This window comes from Pangasianodon hypophthalmus, chromosome 12, assembly GCF_027358585.1.
Source record: "Pangasianodon hypophthalmus isolate fPanHyp1 chromosome 12, fPanHyp1.pri, whole genome shotgun sequence".
NCBI classification, from domain to species: Eukaryota; Metazoa; Chordata; class Actinopteri; order Siluriformes; family Pangasiidae; genus Pangasianodon; species Pangasianodon hypophthalmus.
This window is the reverse complement of record NC_069721.1, coordinates 26135497-26156638: the sequence shown is the minus strand read 5'-3', so window position 1 is coordinate 26156638 and position 21142 is coordinate 26135497.

Below are 21142 nucleotides of genomic sequence, written 5' to 3'. Positions count from 1 at the left end.
AAATTATTGTTGATAATGGATCTGTATAATGTAGAGTTACAGGAAAATATGCACATGATCATATATCGTATATTTATAAACATATATTAATTATCAAATCCTAAACAACTTAGGATTTGTTCATGTATCTATTTGATAATCTGCCTGTTGTATTGTACATCTCTTAATTGTGTATTAATGAAAGTTATTACAGCTATCAGTTGTTACAGCTGATTTTATTTGGTAAAAACAAACATTTCTCAAAGAAAAGTATATAGAAAGTTTATTTATTGTTGATGTGTTTGTAACAAAAAGAATGCAAGAAATGCAGTGAATATTTTTAAAAATTGTAAAACTGCTTAAAAGTTCTTAAATAACAGAGTGCAGGATTTGCTAGCTTAAATGGAAGAACAATGAATACAAACTAATGATAATATTCTACATCAGTCTCAAGGGTCAAGCAAAAAATAACGCATAAAATCAAGGCATTTCCACGTATTGGTGTGCAAAAGTATTTTGCTTTTTTCAATCATCATCGTGGACAGTAACTCGGCAAAAAGCGGTGCAGTCGTAAATATGGTGTGATGAGTATACTGTAATGATCTGTAGATGTCTAAATCACCTCCTCTCATGTCCTGAAGCTCCTCAGTGCAGACATTCTGCTAATGATATGTGATGATATTTCACTCACTGACAGAAATTCCAACAAACTGTGTGTTGCTTTCTTCTGTGCTTTTGTTCGCTTAGATGCTTCATCTAAATCCCAGATAAATAAAGTCAAAGCTAATTACACCAAATTATATCATCTTATTTAAGTTACACTGGCTGTCTGTTCATTTCTTCATTGACTATAAAGTCTCATGACATGTAAAGCTCTGAATAGTTTAGATTTTCTATTATAACTAGGCAGTATGTATAATCCCTATGTATAAATATGTTGATTTTCCCCTACATGATTTGGAGAAATTACACATCACAGGCTTACTCTGATGACTTTGCACTTCACAGCTTAACAATTACACAGAAATACGCTATAATTATTCTGAAACACCAAAACTTAGAGTTCACACTTTCCCCCGTTCTCATTTTCTACTGTTTTCTTATTTTCGTTCTCCTGGTGAAACACCACTCCACCTGGATCCTCTCTCCATTTCACTGTGATGTTCTCAGCCATAAAACCGTCCTTCAGTTTCTGCTTGATCTGGAGAACAGAATTAAACTTTTTCTCCTGTGGAATCTGTAAAAATGCTACAGAAACTGAACACAGCAGTCAGATTATGATTATAATGGAGTGTGTAAGTGTCAGAACTTGATGAAGACTCAGGTTCTGGCTGCAGTGATGAGGAGAGAAATGTACGTTATAAGTGGAGTTTTTGGAGGATGAGACTCACCTGCTCCAAGATGGCTGCCTTTACTGCAGGATCATTCACATCCTGACTGGACCGGACCTTCACTCTTACAAGTACTTGTTTTCCAGAGCTTACTAGACATAGAAATGCAAAGACATGAACACATAAATAAACTTACATTGTAAAAACAGTTTAGATTAAAATACCCTAAATAGGAGTATGAGTGAGACTTTAACTCACCTGAGTAACAGAAGAAAGGCAGTAGGTCTGAGCAGAGAGCATCTACAACGTGATGGTTATCTAAATAACCACAATTTTCATTCAGCAGGTCATTATCAGGTTTTCCAGACATCCAACTGATGGTAGAGAAGTTGGTTTGGTCTATCCACTTCCAGAAGTCTCTGAACAGCCCAATCCAGACCAGTCCCATGCCGCCTGCCAGTCCCGCTATAACTGAGTTTTCTTCTTCATCGCTCGCACTGGCCAGGTCTGTATGATGCTGTCTGCAGTAGCTCTGAGCTTCAGCCCACTGCATTTTATTAGAGATATAAATGTACCTGCCAGTGCCAGTTTTACTGTCTGTGAGAATTGAAAAAACAGATAATTACAACATACGTTGTTTATAAGTTAACTGTATTGTCTCATAGAAGAGAAAGATAAAAGTAACAACAACTGTACACATTTGCTAAATGTCCTAAATGTCAAAGTTCAATGTTTTTATTCTGTGTGTTGCCTGCTTTAACATATATTTGAGGTACGTTCTCAAAGATTTGCTAACATTTGTAACATGTCTGACATTTTAGAGTACAGACACATTTAATAAAAAACACTGAGAGCTGAAAGTTTAGAAGTCTAGAACCTTATTTACTAACAAAATAGCAACGTGAGACATGTTTTATTTCTTACTATCAAAGCACACAGAGGAAAATGTCTGTGTGCATCCTTTATCCTGCCAACCCTTAGAATCCATTACAACACACTCTTCGTGTCCATGCCAGTTGTTAGGCTCTCCTGACTTCCAATTTGTCACATTTCCTAGAGGCTCATTTCCAAAGGACCAGCGCCAGCTGTTGACGTCATTGTAGAGTCCAATCCAAGCGCTGGAACTGAATTGCTGTCTCTGTGCTTCGTTCTGAAGTTGGACCATGTCGTCATTAGTTTTAATGATAGCCAGGTCAGTGTGTGTGGCCCGGCAGTAAGCCTGAGCATCACTCCATGTTTTCTCCTGCTGGATCAGATAGTACTTACGAGAGACAGAGAGGATGAAGGGAATGTCTCCTGTGGAGAACAGTTTTAAAGGTTTCATGCAATGTTCAGTTTTATGTTTTCAGTGTTTTCCGTTTTTAAAATTATAAATTATATAAGTGAAAAAACACTAAAAAATAGATAACATTTAATAATTTATTTCTTGCAGTAGTGACATAACAGGATTTTAAAAAAACATAAACATTGATATTCATCTCTAAAATTATCTGACCACAGTACACTAGAATAAATCAGCCTTAAATTTTTCCAATTACAAAATATTTCCTCAGCTCTGACTTACAGTCATTTATTAGGCATTTAGATCATTTGCACTATTTACTTAAGGATCCATGCAATCAAAAAAATACTCCAGAATTTCCAATTACTCTATAAACTGGGCCAATTCCACTGTCTTCTCACTCCACATGAGCTTATAAGACACTGCAGCCCAAACTCTACCTGTCCCCACAAGCGCTGATTACATCACATACCTAAGTACCAAAATTTCTTCCCAGCTGTCAGAGCTACACAAACTCAACTTTAACTCATTGCTGTCCTAACCAGGGCTAGGCTCCTGCGTTTCCCCGTTCCTCTTCCTGATTAATCAAGTAAACGCATCTGCTTCCCATTTCCTCATCAGACAGCAGCGTAAATAAACTCCAGTTCTGCAGCCACTCATTGTTCCAGCTACCAGTGCAGTATCTGCAGTTAGGCCCTTTCTTGTGTTCATGTTCAGTTTGTTGTTGCTTCATGTTTGTTCTCCATGTAATCCTGTTTCCCCCCGTGCTCCAAGTCCACATTTCACCCTGAGTGCCTGCACTCCGCTACGCCCAGCCTGGCTTCACCTTCCCTGGGGTTCTCAGGCAAAGTTCGAGCATCTGACCCTCACACAATCAACCCGAGTTAAGTTCAAGCTCCAGCTTTGACAGACGCACCAAGCCACGTTCCTTCCTCATACATTTCACCCTCACTACCTCTTCACTAAACCCGTTTAACCTTCTGTACTCGTGTCTGTCTGCTGCTTCTGGGTCCCAAACCCCTCGTTGGTTATAAGAATTACTAAGTACCATAAGTAATGATGTCCATACCCTGGATAAACCTTCCTCTCTCTCTCATTGCCAAAATAGGATCCATTAAAAATGGCAAGGCTATCAAAAATAAATTACTTGTTTTCCATGATCCCAGCTTAGCCATGCCTTATCATCACTAAATTCTACTGAAAAAAAAACTGCATAGAGTCAATTTAAACACCATACAAAGATCCAAAAGTCATGGAGGCCTTGAAGCCCCAAACCTCCAACAATATGTTCTCCAAACCAACCAACTCCAAACAAATGTATAAAACACAATCACATAGATGAGCTTAAAGGTTAAAGACTGAACAAACACGCTACAAAGAAATCAGAATCTCAGGTCCTCCATTCATCAGCCCAGTAATCAAACACCACCCATGTTTCAAAAGCCCAGTGACTGCAGCGATTGCTGACAGTTTGGTGGAAAGTGTATCACAAACTCTCGACTTCTAATAACCGAACACACTCCCATATGGCACAATCCTGATTTCTTAAACACCACAAAAATACCAACTTTCTCCACATGGGTAAAGAAAGGCATTATAGATCTTAAACACAACCCAATACCTTTATATCTGGATTTCTGTAAAGCTGCTTTGTGACAACTTCCACTGTTAAAAGTGCTATGTAAATAAAATTGAATTGAATTAAATTGAATACATCATTCTCATAATTAACCACAAATTGCGAATGGGAGAATAAGAATTTCCCTGAATTCCTACAACTCAGATCCATCATATGTTCCAAAATCAATCTAAAAGAAAATACATTTAAATTCCCCCCATAAGTACAGGAACTCTTCAATATCTCTTCATCACATAAAATCCTATCCAAAATATATAGAAGAATAATTACTGTAAATCCAAGCAACAGATTTAACTACTACACCTTATACAATACAAAATAATCCATAAAACTCACTACAAAGGGCAAAAGATTTTTAAAATTGACTTTATGGAATCCAAAATCTGTACACAATGCACACAAAACACTCCAGACAATTACTTACATGCATAAGTGACTGCACACCTGGCAACAAATCACTAAGGAATGATCACATTCTCATTTAAAAATAAAACTACTGAATTGAACTTTATTTGGAAACCACTCATCCACTACATACACCAGTGAATCAGGCAGAGAGGAGATGACATCTGCAAAGCCAGGTGGCAGAGAGAGCAAGACATCATCGAAGCCAGGAGGTGAAGAGGAAATGATGTCATCGAAGCCAGGAGACTGAGAGGAGACTGCCTGCCTGCTTTCTGACCCATGCTGTGGATTACGATGATGACTTTTGCCTTGCTCTTAATAAACACGTCGATTTTACATTTACATTTTACGTCGATTTTTTAACTGTGTCCTGCCAGCTCTCGATGCATGTTACACAATCACCTCACAATAACTAACAGCAGACCTCCTATAGCCACACCACATAACCAAAGCCATACCACACAGCTCTAGACTCACCAACACACAACTGGTGCAATACAAAACACACACAGTACATGCACAAGAACAACAACAACTAGGTAAATGCAGGAACACAAGAACATGACATGAGCTTGACAAATGCAAGACAAACAGTGCTACCAGAGATGGTACTTAAATACCTGTGCTCATTAGACATAAACGTGACTCAGGTGCATGTGATATCATGAGGTGCAGGGGCTGATGGGTAACACAGTCCTGACAGAACTCCGCTTTAAGGCGTGACGCATGACGTACCTACTTTGGTCTCGAGGGGGTCCTGGGCTGCTGGTCAATGCGACAACCATGGCGAGGCCAGAGGGGGGACGATGTCCTCTGTGAAGCAAGGGGCAGAGCAATGTCCTCAACCGAGCCTCTTCATCCTCTGGCTTGGGCTGGGTTGGACAGGCCTGGACAACACACAGGTTATAGATTCCACCAAAAAAATTCTTTGGGGGAGCCCAGCCATGAGCCAAGGGCCTTGATCTGGTTGAGCTGCCTCTGGTTCTCTCAGATTTGACTGTTGCATCCACAGTGGGTCTTGCATTCTCTCAGGGATTGGAGACGGAGGCAGATGCAAGTGCAGGTACGGTTTAATCAGTGCAATACAAAACACACATGAACAAGAACAACAACAACAACTAGGTAACTGCATGAAACACAAGAACATGACATGAACTCGACAAACGCAAGGCAAAGAGTGCTACCAGGGACAGAACTTAAATACCCGTGCTCATTAAACATAAACGTGACTCAGGTGCGTGTGTTATCGTGAGGCGAAGGGGCTGATGGGTAACATAGACCTGACAATAACAGTTCTTTGAAGAAGAGGCTGGTGGTGAGCCCAAAAAAGTAAAAAAAAATAAAAATAAAAAACTATAGAATACAACTTTAGAAAAAAATTATCATGCCAGTGGTTTGGAGACCTTTTCCTGTTCCAGCATGATCAAGTTTCTTACACAAACAATGATTCATAAAGAAATGGTTTGTAGAGTTTCATATAGAAGAACTTGTAGAAGAACTTGATTGGCCAACACAGAGCCCTGACCTCAGCCTTCTCCAACATGTTTATGATAAATTGGAATGGTGACTGTGAGCCAGGTCTTGTCACCAAAAATCAGTGGCTGATCGCACTAATGCTCTCGTGGTGGAATGGAAGTGAATCTCCATAGCCATTTTTCAGAGTCTAATGGAAAACCAGAAGAAGATGAGTGGACACTGTTGTGGCAGCAAACGGAGGACCAACAAGTGACATCGCTGGCTCACGCTTTGGGCTGCTGATCGCAAGGTTGTGAGTTTAAATCAAGGTTGTGCTACTGCGATTATAAATAATTTCTCTTCCATAACTTTATAATATATTGTCAAAAGTGCAATTGTTCCAACAGGAATTTATGAGCAACCTTTGAGTATGAGCTTCATAGAGATTTCTGAATTCATTATAGTTTTAAATTAAAGTATAAATCACACATCACACACAAATTAGGGCATTTATATTTCATGGTCATTTGTGTACACGATGTGTATAATTTTATTGTTTATTGTTTATGGCTGTATTTTCCTGCACAGTTGTGCACTTTATCTCTATCACTGTATAACTCTCTGTACACGACAAATAAAGAACAGGAACTTGAACAGGCCTCATAGTTAGTAGATCTTCAGGAGAAAGGTAAGCCTTAGCAATTGGATGTTAATGTTACGCAATCCCTAATTAATCTGTGGGAGAAATGCAGAGTCAATAACTACTTCTTAGTTAATATTGAACTACTTCAATCATACTTACTGAGTAATTCAGTTATTATTATTCCTTGGTTGTTAATCGTAGTAACGTTAGTGAGTGTTAATGAGGACCTGTTCGTTTGCTCCTGCGTAGTTCCCTATGAGATCAGGATTGTGAAGTGTTACTAGTGTCTAACCAAACAACTTCATACCTACACATTTCTCTGGAGACATTTCGTAGTTTTTAATTATTCCTTTCATGTTGTTATTTCCATTGCTTGGTGTATAATATCGTACAGTAGGAGCACCAGAAGATCAAGGCTACCATATGCCTACATTCTGTAAAACACACGAAGCTGATCATAACATCACGATTTTAAACCACAGCACACACTGAGCAGATCGATCTGTATGGAGCCGAGTGCTAACTCAACAGTTCTCCCTTTAGATCACTTGAGTTTGGCTCTCTCTCTCTCTCACACACACACACACACACACACACACACACACACACACACAGTGTCATCATTCCTTTTACCTGTGAAAACCCCAAGTAGAAACAGAAAATTCTTCATCACTGATGTGCTGCTGAGGAGCTCGGTGTTATGAAGGAGACAGTAAAGCATCGTCTGTATCCTCTGAGCTGCTTCTAATCTCTATGTTTCTCTGTCTGCTTATAAAACAAGTCTCATGCAAACCAGCTGCTCTTTTTACCCATATGATAGAAACAGGTGCTTTCAGGAGATTGCAATCTGATTGGCCAGCACTGATTTCCATCTCAAATTGACTGAGTCATTATTCAAATCAATTCAAGTAGTTAATCTAACTGGGGCATTTAATAATGATTCTTAAGTATTCTCTACAGACGTGGCTGTGGTCTAAAATAAAATATTATATAAATATAAATGTATAAAATGTATCTCCTCTTAGGTACTAGTGCTGGTGGTTTAACTGAAGGCTGTGATATTGGAACGTTACTACAGGAGACCGTCCCTAGCACAATTCTACTCAAATAACTAAAGACGTTCTGCAGTATTTCTTTCTCATCTTGTTTTATAGGAGGAAACGATAGCATTGTACACAATAAGATGAATTAGTTCCCTTTACCAGTACATTACAGGTTCTACGGATCAAAGACTCTATAATGAATTGAAGAGAGTTTGAATATTTTATATCTAATTAATATCGATTAATTTGAAATCCATATGGATAATAAAATGATTGAAAGGAGCGTTTGTAAATATTCTTCGATGAATGATATTCAAAATGCCACAGAACCTATCAATCACCATAATCATAGCTAGCTTTCAGTTTAACTCCATTTAATTCAATATAATGTGCATTAAACAAGAGACACTGGCACAAAACTGCTTTTCAAAAATCTGGGTCTGGATCTACAGCCTTAATAAGAAAAACTGGAAGAAATTCAGCTATGAAATGCAATATAACAATCCATTTACAATAAATACAGCGCAAAAATGCAGTGAAGAGCATTCAGCATAAACACTGTCCAAGAACTGCGACCTGACTCCTTGTTATTATTCCACTAGCTGTTCTCATCTTTTATAAAATAATTTTTTATCCATATAAACACTGTACAGGTGCAACACTCACCTTAGGTTTACCAGGTTTCAGTCAAGCCAAAACTGTAGGGCACTCGTTACAAAAGCCATCAAAACTTAATTATTTTATTCATTATTTAAAAATTTGTATTTTACAATGCTAAAAATAAAATGTGTAGTAAGACACCCATGCAAAGTGTGTAAACAAATTATCAAAGCAAAGGGCTCACCGATGTTCAGAAAACGAAGCACAGGGACTTCGTAACAATTTGCATTTAATTTTTTGTTTGGGAAATGAGGAAACTCTACAAACCCTACTGCACATGCATGAGTCAGGCTCTCACAGGACCATAATATATTTATTTAATTTTTATAATGTTAAGTTATAACTCTTATTTTATTACTGGTTGAAAAATGCAAATGATAATGTTTTTTAAATTACAATTTATCAGCTATTTCCATTAAATAAATCTTAAATCAACAGCGACCTGATTACAAATACCGGTAACATCGCTGACAAACATGATTATCCTGTTAAAGTGCAACAGATCTGAAATCGAGCAAAAACATGATAATAAAATGATCAAACAAAAAGTTCCAAAAGAGCTTATGTGTACAGTAATAAAGTAATAGTACTAATTACAAAAAAAATATCAAAATTTCATTATTTAATTATTATTAAAAGTTTACCTTTTATTTTACAAATGCTAAATCAGAACCAAACTATTAGGATTGGTTTAAGACATGGTTTACTGAAATGTGCAGTGAAGCATCCATGCAAAGTGTTTAAACAAAATACCAAAGCAAATGATTCCCTGATGTTCAGAAACAATCAGTAGCAATTTATTTTATTGTTTGGTTTTGTTTTCTTTCACTTGCCCTGTACGTGTGTGCTGCAGCTCCGTTACCCCTGCACTAGCCGGACAGGAAGTGTTTCCTGTTCACGTCTTCTTCACCGACACGACAACATTTCTTTCATCATTTGATGATCAATTTTATGTTCTAGAAATGCTGAAAATAGAAACCTGCCTTTCATATATTTGTTAATATATTTGTTAATATTTTCCCTGTGACGTTAGGCTTGGTCTGAGATGAAATGTGCAGTGAAGCATCCATGCAAAGTGTTTAAACAAAGTGGCAAAGCAAATGATTCACTCGTGTTGAGAAACTGATGCACAGGAAAGGATCAGAAGCAATTTGCATTTCATTCTTTGGCTTTGTTTTCTTTCACATGAGTAAATTTGCTCTGTGTGTGCACTCCGCTCTGTGCCCTGTTCTGCCTGCACAGGTCAAGCCTTTAGAGAAACAAGAGATAGAAAGGAACAAACTAAACTGAGAGATAATTGAGTGCAGATGATTAGTAAATGAAGTGAAAGTGTGTTTATTAATCGTTTAACTTTTAATCAGAGCGGGTTTGCCGCCTCCTCGCAGCTCCTGGGTCTCCAGTCCGCAGCTTGAGTTACCGGCTGTGTGGAGTTTCACATGTTCTCCTTGGGCTGTATTTGATGAAAGGAAATTAAAAATTTACATCAACATTTATGCGAATGCAATTTAAGCATGTTCAGAGATGGCTAAGCACCTGCTTAAGTGGATTTTCTGAGCTCCACATTCAGATTATTAAAATCGCCTCCAAGGTTGCCAGATTTTTTCTTGAGTAGAATCGTCTGAGATGGAGGTTTTTTTTCAACAGCGTCTAGACCACAGCCTTTAAACCCAAACCTTTAAACCTGAAAATAATCAGGGATAGAAAATGCAGACTGAAGAAGAAAATATTTTTTGTTTGCTTCTAAATGTAATACAGTGTAAGGTAAAGGCAAGTGATGATTTTAAAATGAAAAATAAATAGATTAATATGATGAGTAAATAAATCTAATAGGAGTCTCATATATCACCAATATATTACTGCATGAATAGAGCTAGTTATAATTATCACATTAATCACTGGTTTAATTTAACAAAATGGCTTCCACACTCATTATTCAGCAGCACAGAGAATAGCACTTGATCCAGCACATTGTCATTCCAACTCCGGAATCGACATCAAACTCAATTTCCCAGAATGCACCTCTGCCTACAAACATGCCCTGCATCTCACTTCGCCTTCTATCCGTACTAAATAGTATCCGAGATTAGTAGAATTATTTATTTACAATTATCATGTCCCAAATTGTAGGATGTTGAAATGAGTCCCAAACTTACCCGGATAGTTGACTATTTTTCAGCCAATATTACCCACGATTCCTAGCGCGAGGGAGGAGGAGGAGTTTTGTGACGGTTTGCTTCGCCGAATTCAAGGGCGTGTTTTCGAGAGGTGTAAATGAAATGTGGAAAAATAAATCAACAGAATGGTAAATTAAATGATATAGTGTAAAATATATCAGGAATAATGAATGAAGAAAAGCTGAAATGCGATGAGGAGGGTGTTTACGGTGACGGCGTGCGTTGCTAAGCAACAGCGTTCTCTTGTGTTACATGAGGTGTTAGTTAGTGTGTCCCGGTCCTCGCATACTCTTTTACTACACACTCAGGAGTATGTATTTTTTCTTCACAAAACGAGGGAATAGTTTTAGTGTAAGTAGGTGAACTGAGACACAGGGATGGACTACAACACCACCACACTCAGTCACCTGGTTTCTGATTACACACCTGGACTACAACACCTCCGCTCACTACATTAGCACACTCTCTACACAGGGACTTTCTGACGTATTCATCCAGCTCTGTTTCACATCTTACACACCGAACCTTTTTCATGTTCGCTAGTTCTGGTTTTGACCCACGTTAGTTTTCTCGTTTTGTTGATTCTTGCCTTGTGCTTTGATCACTTAACCTCATGTCTGTTTCTCGACCCTGACCTTTGTGTTGTGATTTGGATTTTGTTTGCATCTGCCAGTACTTTTAATAAAAAGCGTTCAGTGCAACTGTCACTGTCTCTGCTTTCTTACACACTTCCTGTTATTTTATATTTTATTATTTTTTATATCGTGATCCGACAGTTACTCGTGCACAACTTAATGAAGCCACGAGACACTAAATCGAGGTCATGAAATCGTTTTGTGTGCAGGATGTAGGAGACTGTGTCACAGGGTTAACTTGTTATTTTGATAGATTGATGGATAATAAAACATTTGGCATGCAACTGTCCTACAGCGGTCTCCATTATGTTATTACATATCTATTACATGTTTATTATGTAATTATTAAGTTGTTACTACTACTACTACTACTACTAATAATAATAATCTATAAATGTGTGAGTACGGGTTTATGTTGATCATTTCTGTTTGTTACTAGTGATGAAGTCCTCATGCTAAGTTTTATATTTAAGATCTTTTGTAGGAAGATGCTGTAGATGCTTTGCTTTGATCATTAGTCATGAAATACATCCAGATCTTTTGTACTTCCTGCTGTCTTTTTTTTCATTAGCAGAACAACATAGTCTAGGATTAAAGCCACACATTACCACCTGATATCGGCTGCGTCCCTCGTTTCAGTCCTCGTGCTCCACAATGTTAATGTCTTTAACTGTAGATTTCTTAAAATATTACTTGGAGGAAAAAAAAACAAATGACAAAAACAAAAAACAATTCTGCTGTAGAGGAGTGGAGGCCTTTTGTCTAAAAAACAAAAAAACATTTCCTCACTTAATAAATATTGAATTTTATTTATTTTTTTAATAGTGATTGCTGCATCTGAGCTGCTCTGCGGCCAGCACTAGGGGGCGCTGGAGCTGTGGCTCTTGGTGCATTGCTGACACTGCTGTCTGTGTTAATGATGTATCGGTTCTACTAAACAATTTACAAGTCAGTCTATGAGACAGACAGGAGGAACTGTTTGTTCTGAAACGAAGCCATCATGACGGGTTTAAAGCAAAGTGCAAGATTGTGAGAATGATGGACACATGCATCACACAGGAGGAGGAAAAAAAGAAAACGATCGTTCATGCTGATTAAACCCAGAGTGAGAGAGAGAGAGAGAGAGAGAGAGAGAGAGGCAGAGAGAGAGAGAGAGAGAGAGTGAGGCAGAGAGAGAGAGATAGTGAGACAGAGAGAGAAAGAGAGAGAGAGATAGTGAGACAGAGAGAGAGAGAGAGAGAGAGAGAGAGAGAGAGAGAGGGAAATAGAGTGACAGAGCGAGAGAGACAGAGAGACAGAGAGAGAGAGAGAGAGAGAGGCAGAGAGAGAGAGAGAGAGGGAAATAGAGAGAGAGAAATAGATAGAACGATTCAATGGTTCAACGGAGAATAGATAGAGAGGTTCTACATTTTCTCATCACAGACTCTTAAAGTCAATCTGCTTCGAACTCCTGCTGCTGTCTGCAAATAAACCGTCGTCTTTACGGCGTCCCGGTGTGAGCTGTGAATTCTGGGTAATGGAACCAGGAGCCGTGTGAGGGGTCAGGACTCTACAGTCTCCACTCACAGCTCCATCAGGAAGAAGCAGCAGGAATTCCGGTTTCCTGTCGCAGTAACGGAGTCGAGACGGAGACGAGGGACGAGACCTCAATTTCCCTGAGGTGATACAGAGAGAGAGAGAGAGAGAGAGAGAGAGAGAGAGAGAGAAAGAGAGAGAGAGAGAGAGGGGGGGGGGGGGGAATTAAAAACGTGTCCAGATGAAATGACATGAATGTTAAATGAGATGAAAAAAAAGGAAAAGAATGTGATTAAAACAGCGAGATTAAACGATAATACCTGAAAAATACCTGAGGTTTTAATGAGCTAGCATTAGCTGCTAATCAGCTTCACCACATCATCAGGATAATAATTTTATTAACACGCACTGAAATCTCTTAATCCTGAAATCCCTCCATTTTCCTTTTCAGCTAATCCACATCAAAGCGATTTATTTTTCTTTTTTTACTACAGATGATCACCTAGCGCTTAGCTGATTAGCCGCTAATCACAAATCTAATCTGACTAATCCGATAATGAGTTCAGCTGAGCAGCAGTGAAGCAGGAAGCAGATGGTTCTGATTGTGAATGAAGACTGGACCCTGAACCAGACGGTTCCGTCACGCCCTCAGCAGGGGATTCTGGGATGCGATGATGTCAGACGTGTTGAAGGAGATCAGACGCTGTGTTTCTGCGACCTGCTTCTCTGTTAGTTCTGGGTTTTTTCTTCTTGTTGTCTTTCTTGTTTCTAGTTCCAGCTTTATTTTATAATATTAAATCCTACTTCTGATTTTGATCTCATTCTGAATCTCGCTCTGGTGCTGGATCTGATTTCAGCCTTTATCCTGGGTTTAGTTTAACACTTTATGATTCTGCTTCTTATTTTGGTTCTCGTTCTTGAACTGATTATGTTTTGCTTTTTATTTTTGCTCTAGTTATAAATTCTTGTTTTTATTTTCTGGTTCTGTTTCTAATCCCATTTTATTTCTAGTGCCGGTTGTTGTTCAGTTTGGGTTCCGATTATAATCTGGTTCTGTACAGTTTTTTGTTCTCGTTCTTCTTTGCGTTTGTTCCTGTATTTCTAACACTCTTTCTGGATCTAGTTCTAGACCTGGTACTTGTTCTAATTTTAGTTCTTGTTCTTGATCTTCTTTAGTCTTTCAGTAATATAAAGTGTTCTGGTTGTTGTTGTTGTTCTTTATGGCTTCTTTTCTTCTTATTCCTTCTGTTGTTTCGTTGTTTTCTGAATCTAATCCTTGGTTTTGCTTCTTTCTACTTCTGGTTCCTGTTCTGATACTCATTCCGGATCTTGTTCGAGAACTGATTCTGGTTTTTGGTTCTGATCTTTGTATAAAACAAGTCAGAATATAATATTACAGAAATAATGTTCCTGCTGAAATGATGCTTTTCTCCCACGACACTTTCCCATTCAGACAAAAACGAACGTTCTAGGAAGTTAAAGTTCTTACAAATAAAAACAAATGTTTATAAACGTTACATAAAGAACATATGTTTCTTTCTGCTCATGTAAAGCTCTTCTGTATCCTCGACTCCTCTTTGTGCATTTTATAGAACTGATACCTCCTGAAGTGCACATGGACAAATTAAAGGAAAAAAAACATCTGACTAACCAAGAGGTGAGACAGAAACTGAGGTTTTGGCGCCCCCTGTGGTGAAAATGTCCCAAACACACTGAAACTGTAAAACACAATAAAATAAATAAATACAATAAATAAAATGGATCAAACCCTAAATGGTGAATATGAATCTTTTAATGGTTTAAGAACAGATGATTGGTGAGGAAATGAGCAGAATGAAGCAGATGCTCCTGAGAGCTCCTGTGCCTCCACTCACTGGTTTCCTTTCGCTGTTTGGGGAAAAGCTAGAAACAGCGAAATTCACTTCTATAGTCTTCTTCTACACAAAATCATGATAATGATTAAAATTTTTGATGTAAAATTCAGACTAAAACACGTCTGGGTGTACAAACTTTTCCATAAATATCTTCTGGGATTTTTTTTCTTAAAAGATTAGTGATTATTTGGTTTTCTGCTGCACCTGATGCAGCTCATCAAGAGCCACGAGGCTTAAACATTTACAGAAATCAGAGGGAAAAGCTCCCATACTGAGCTCCTTTATCTCTCTGTTTCATTCCTGATCATTTCCTCACCAATGATCTGTTGTTAAATTCATTAACAGATTAATATTTTGCACAGGTGTGTATAATTACTCCATTTTAATGATTCTGATTAAAGAAGAAAGGAAACTGTTCGTTTGTAGATGTTTGCTTAAAGAATGGCAGAAATCACTGATACATTTTTGTCCAGGGTTTGTCTTCACTGTGTGTGTGTGTGTGTGTGTGTGTGTGTGTGTGTGTGTGTGTGTGAATGTGTGTGTGTGTGGTGAATTTTCTGATCTCTTGTTCCTTAAGTGCGGCCGTGTTTCATGTTTCAGAGCAGTGAATTTACACTCTGACACACACCTGATCCATAATGTATGTGCTGAACACACACACTCTAGCTTAGGAGTGTGTGTGTGTGTGTGTGTGTGCGTGTGTGTGTGTGTGTGTGTGTGTGTGTGTGCCTGAGGGGAAAATCCTGCAGAAGTATAGCATGGAAAAGAAAAAAACAGTGTTTGGACAAGGAAGTGTGCTGAGAATCAGAATCGACTTCATGCTAATATTTACACGAATGCAGTTTTCTGCGTAACCGTGGCAGCTCAAAAGTAAATAAATATGGTAAAAAAAAAAAAAAAAAGCATGTTATTATAGTTAGTAAGTATAATTTAATAATGTATATTTATTTTTATTTATTTGGCACGTGCTATGACTTAAAAAAAAATCTGTAATATTTAATTTACTTATAATTTATAAGGTTCTTTAGTGTGATGTCATAGATTAACCTTTTTTAATTTCTTATTTTTATCCTAAATTTTGATCTGTGTTGTCGTTGTCACAGAAAAATGAAAATAAATTTCACCGTAAACACAATGTCATCCTTATGGTGTAAAATAATTCTCCCATTTATTAATAGGTTTATTAGAATTATGGAATAAAACATTTCGCCTGTAGCTTTATTTTTAACACATTTTACGCTAATATTCTGGAAAAAAAAGTCACATGGCCCTAATTTCATTAATTTCAGTAAAATGTCTTGGTTCTGTGATTTCCTGATTTTAAATTCGAATAAAATTCCCTTATTTTTACTTTAATTATTTACTACATTAACATTAATGTTAACAATAACAAACAATCAGAATTAATAAACTATATTATAATATTACTATAATATATAACACTATAAACTATAATAGTAATAATGAAGGTTAATTTATTACTTGACATTAGAGCAATTAGACAATATTTATTCCATTCTTGACTTAATAAAGTTCACAATATTCACATAAATGAAATTATACAACTAAATTCTAATATTGTAAATATTAATCAGGTGAAATATTGATATTCAGCTCCATTTATTTTCCATTTAACCACAGACATTTTAATTATAATAAACACATTAATTCATAGTGTTTATTGTAAATGTTTTATTTCTCACTGATGCTATAAATATTCAGTACTGCATGTGTTTATGATTTGTATTTTATTCAGTATAATGTTTAATATTACTGGAGGAAATTCTTTTTCACAGATGAACAATAATAAATAATAGACGAATAAATAACAGTTTTTTTGGGTGGAAATTTATTCAGGGATTCGTGGAATCATGAGAAAAGATTTTTTAAAAATTTGCTTAAACTTTATTCATTATTAAATATTTTTTGTTTTCCTGTTGCAATATATCGAGCTCTGTTTGGAAAAATCCTACAGCGAATGATCCAAAGAAAAAAGTGAAAAAAAAAACAATATTTACAAATAAAAATGTAATGCATGCAAAAATAAAACCAAATAAAAGCAGTTAAATACTTTGTATTGTAAATGTATATTTTTTATGAATCATCAGTACAGGGAAAAAGCTTTTATATTCTGCACAAACTTTTTAATGTAATTATTTAATTTAATTTTTAATTTTTTAAATTTTATCTCTAAAAGGTACATGAGTGATCCTTGCATTTTAATGTGACATTATATTTAATTATTTCCCAGCTGAAAATCACATATGGGACATCCAACCAGCTCCAAAAGTATTGGCACCCTTGTAACGTTTGTTTTATTTCTTAATAAACTTATTTCAGTTAAAGGTCTCATATTTATTTTCAGTGTGAGATTGAGCAAATTAACTACAAAGACTTTACAGACATTTATTTTATCCCTCTTTTACTCAGAGTGCCATTAATTCAGAAGCTGACTGTAAATCCTGAACGTGTCTTTCACCTGGAAAATTAAATAATGAGACGTAATGTGTTTCTACTCGTCACAAATTCTCAGCCTTAAAGCGCAGCTCCCTGAAATGGAGTCCTGGACGGCTATAAGGTGTGGGAGGTCTTGAGGTGGGCGTTGTGTCTGAGGAGCGACGACGTCCTGAGCGGAAACGGGGCGAAGTGGAGCGATGACGAGCTCCTTCTCAAAGCCAGCGATGTTCCCAGACCCCATTCTGACTCTTCTCATGCTTCAGGAGCTGTGCTTTAAGAGAGAATTTGTGGCAATAGTTTGATGTTAGAGACCACTGATGCACATTTCAAAGATACACAAATATTTGCTAGAAAATTAATAATTAATTAAAACCCCAACAGAATTTTTAGGAAACAAAAGACACCAAATCAACCTTCTGAGTCAGGATTTATCCAAAAATTGTCCTCCATAAAAAAGATAACATAAAATTTAACTCATCTAACAAACTCGACTAAAGCCCTTATGATGCCCAAGAGGAAGTGGACTAGTGTGCACTAAAAACAGAATTAAAAGACAGAATTCATTTAAATATTAATTTCTATTTAAAACCAGGTTATGTGAGATGGATCAGTTTGGCACTGATTTATTATAATAATCAAAAACTCACACAGACACGAATCATTAATCAGGTCAAGCTGCTCGTTTTATTTCCAGACGTAATCGAAGCTGAAGATGGCGAGTCTGCAGACCTGAGATGTGATTCTGATGAAATGCGCATATTTTACTTTGAGTGAGTCTTTGTGAGGTTTGAGACACTCGCCGTAGCCTCATTCCATCACGAAGAGCCTTATTAATGCAGATCTGTGCTTCTTCTGCAGCTCGTTATCCGACCTGAGAAACATTTCCTACTGCAGTAACCTCCGTCCAGGATAATCATCTCTCAGCTCCATCACCACAAGTCACACACACACACACATAATGACTGCTTCTTCAGCTCAGTGTGTGTGTGTGTGTGTGTGTGTGTGTGTGTGCCAGCACTTTTTAAAATCTGGTCCATGATGCCAGGATGTGTGGATACACAGCGCCTTCTAGCGTTCTCTCAACCTGCAGACCAGCAGCATATCATATCTGTGAAATGAGAAAAATGGAGAAATAAGCCGTATTCAGACAGTTTTCCATGAGGAGGTGTGTAACGTAATTATTCCATCATTATTCCATCATTATTCCATCATTATTCCATGACTGAATCCATCATTTCAGTCATTTTTACAAAAACATTACTCTGTATTTTCTCTTCTATAACCTGAGCAGTAAGAATAACTCCAGCTAATATAAATCCCGTCTGAAAGGACGTGTGGGTAAAGATTGTGTTAACTCCTGTGGGAAAAGTGGTGGAGCGTTTAGTGGACATGTTGAAGTCACACATGGAGCGTTTAGTGGACATGGTGAAGTCACACATGGAGCGTTTAGTGGACATGGTGAAGTCACGCCCATCTCTGTTTGTTACATGTTATAGCTTATACAAGACAAAAAGGTATATATAATATTAAATATATTATAATTCTGTGATGACGGGCTGTTCCACCCCATCACAAGCGGCAGATCGAACCTCCCCAGATGGACACGGTGGTGCTCAATGGACAGCAAGTGACATCAGCCAAGTGTTTCCAGCCTCCTACTTCCTCATTAAAGGAGGCCTCAACTACCTTCTTAAGGAGCACCAGGGCCAAATGTGTGACCTCCTTGTAATGTCACACTCAGAAATCAACCACTCTCACCCACTAGGAGGCCATCTGGAGGCCCGTAACTTATGATATTCTTCAGTTAAGTTGGGATCCCCAAAGACCTGCTGATAGACCAAGGAAGGTCCTTTATGTCTAAACTATTGGTGGATTTGTGTCAGCTGTTGCAGGTACAGCAAATCAAGACCTCCATATATCACTCCCAAATGGACGAGCTAGTGGATCTCCTTAACCAACAACTGAAATGAATGCTGCAGCACGTGGTAGATGAGGAAGAAAGAAACTGGGTCCTTTTACTTTCCTATGTCCTCTTTCAGTCTGTGAAATTCCCCAAGCCTCCAGAGGAGTCACCTTGCCTGAGATGCTCTTCAGGAGGAGGCCCAGAGGACTGCTGGCTGTAGCCAAGAAAGCATGAGAAGATCCTTCTCAGGTGGATGACCTAGTGGAGCGCCTAGGGAGCGCCCGCTTTAACTCTTCCTTGGACCTGACAAAAGGCTACTGGCAGCTAGCCCTGAAGCCCAAGGCCAGACCCAAATTGGCGTTTTCCACCTCCAGTGGACGTAGGCAATACCAGGTACAATTCCACAGAGCACTCACAACCTTTCAACAGCTCATGGACATTGTCCTATGGCCACGCAAGGCATTTGTAGCAGCGTACCTTGACGATGTAGTCATTCTTTAAGTCACCTGGACAGACCTCTTGTTCTGAAAGGGCTCCAGCAGACAGGCATCAAAGCCAATCCCTGTAAATGCCACTTGATGCTGACGGAGGCTCAGTACCTGAGATTCTGCATCAGTCGAGGTCTAAAACCCGAAGAAAAGAAAATTCAAGCCATGAAGGAGCATCGCCCGCCCACCTCCAAATCCCAGGTATGTATCTTTTTGGGGATAGCAGGGTATTAACGGAGGTTTGTACCTAATTTCTTCTCTTTGCCTCTCCTCTTTCAGACCACATGAAGAAGGGAAAGCCGAACAATGTGCACTGGACAGACAAAGCCAAGTTTCAGGCCCTGAAAGCAGCCCTAACCAGCTCTCCCTTCACAGTGCATACCGATGCCTCTGAAACCGGCCTGGGCACCTGTCCCAGGTGTTCGAGGGAGAAGAACACGCGGCGTTTTACATGAGCAGAAAGACGCTATGATGCAGTGTACTGGGAATCTCTTGCCATCAAATGAGCCGCAGAGGAACTTAAGAATTATCTCACTGGCAGACGCTTCACTCTGATCACAGATCATGCTCCACTTCAGTGGATGGTTAAGGCAAAAGAAACCAACTCCCCTATCACCCAGTGATTTCTCTCACTACAAGACTTCTCATTTCAGGTGCAGCACAGAGCGAGGATCCACCACGGCAATGCTGACAGCTCCAGATCAGCAGCACTGTTATGAACAGCCAAGGTGCACGTGGCAGGGGTGGGGAGAGCAGTAAGAAGACATGCCTGGTGACAGATGATTGCCACAGCTGCTCGCTTTCTCCGGAGCCAGTGAGATAAAAGATGGTGTTCTTAGAGAGAGGTGAAGAGAAACTTGTCAAGAACTAACACGATTTTCTTTTCCTCTGAACATTACAGAATTGAGCCCAGACAAACCGTTCCTGCCGCCACGGCGTTGAGCTGCAGAATTCATCACTTCTGTGAGCCGCCGCGTCACCGCCGTTCTTCTCCACGAGGCCACCGCGGTGCCTAGAACCTGTCCCACACCTGGAACTGCACAGGTTCCTCACTGCCTCACCTTCTCTCACATCAACCCCAACTCCCTTATCCTCAAAAAATCATTAAACAGCCCTTCTGCAGTTTCTTTCGCCTTCTCCACGTTTGTGTTTTGCCTCCGGCTCTGTTGTTGTTATTATTATTATTATTATTATTATAATATGATAAAAAAATATATTTTTTAGGGTTCAGAGGAAATTATATTTGTAATATTTTGATGTGTTTATGCAGTTTGTGATTTTTATACAGGACAATTTGTTAGAATGAATCTATCATGTGAACCGACTCCCATGGATCATCAGCCTGAATGATTCATTTAACCAACTGTATGTTCATGTCAAAGATTTTCTCAAAAACACATTGTCTGTTTTAGCAGTCAAACTGAGATTAATTAAATATTGATAATGAAAAACATTTAAACAGTAATGAAACAAAATGTTAAATAAAACATAATTCAATTAAAAGACAGTAAAATAAACAGCACTTCATTACTCTAAAGTACGTTTGATATTTTATAAAAAGACATTCATACAATGTGTATATTTAATTAGGAATATTTACAACACATGAATATTAAAAAAAATGAATCATAAAATCTGTTTTGTCAGTAATACCACACA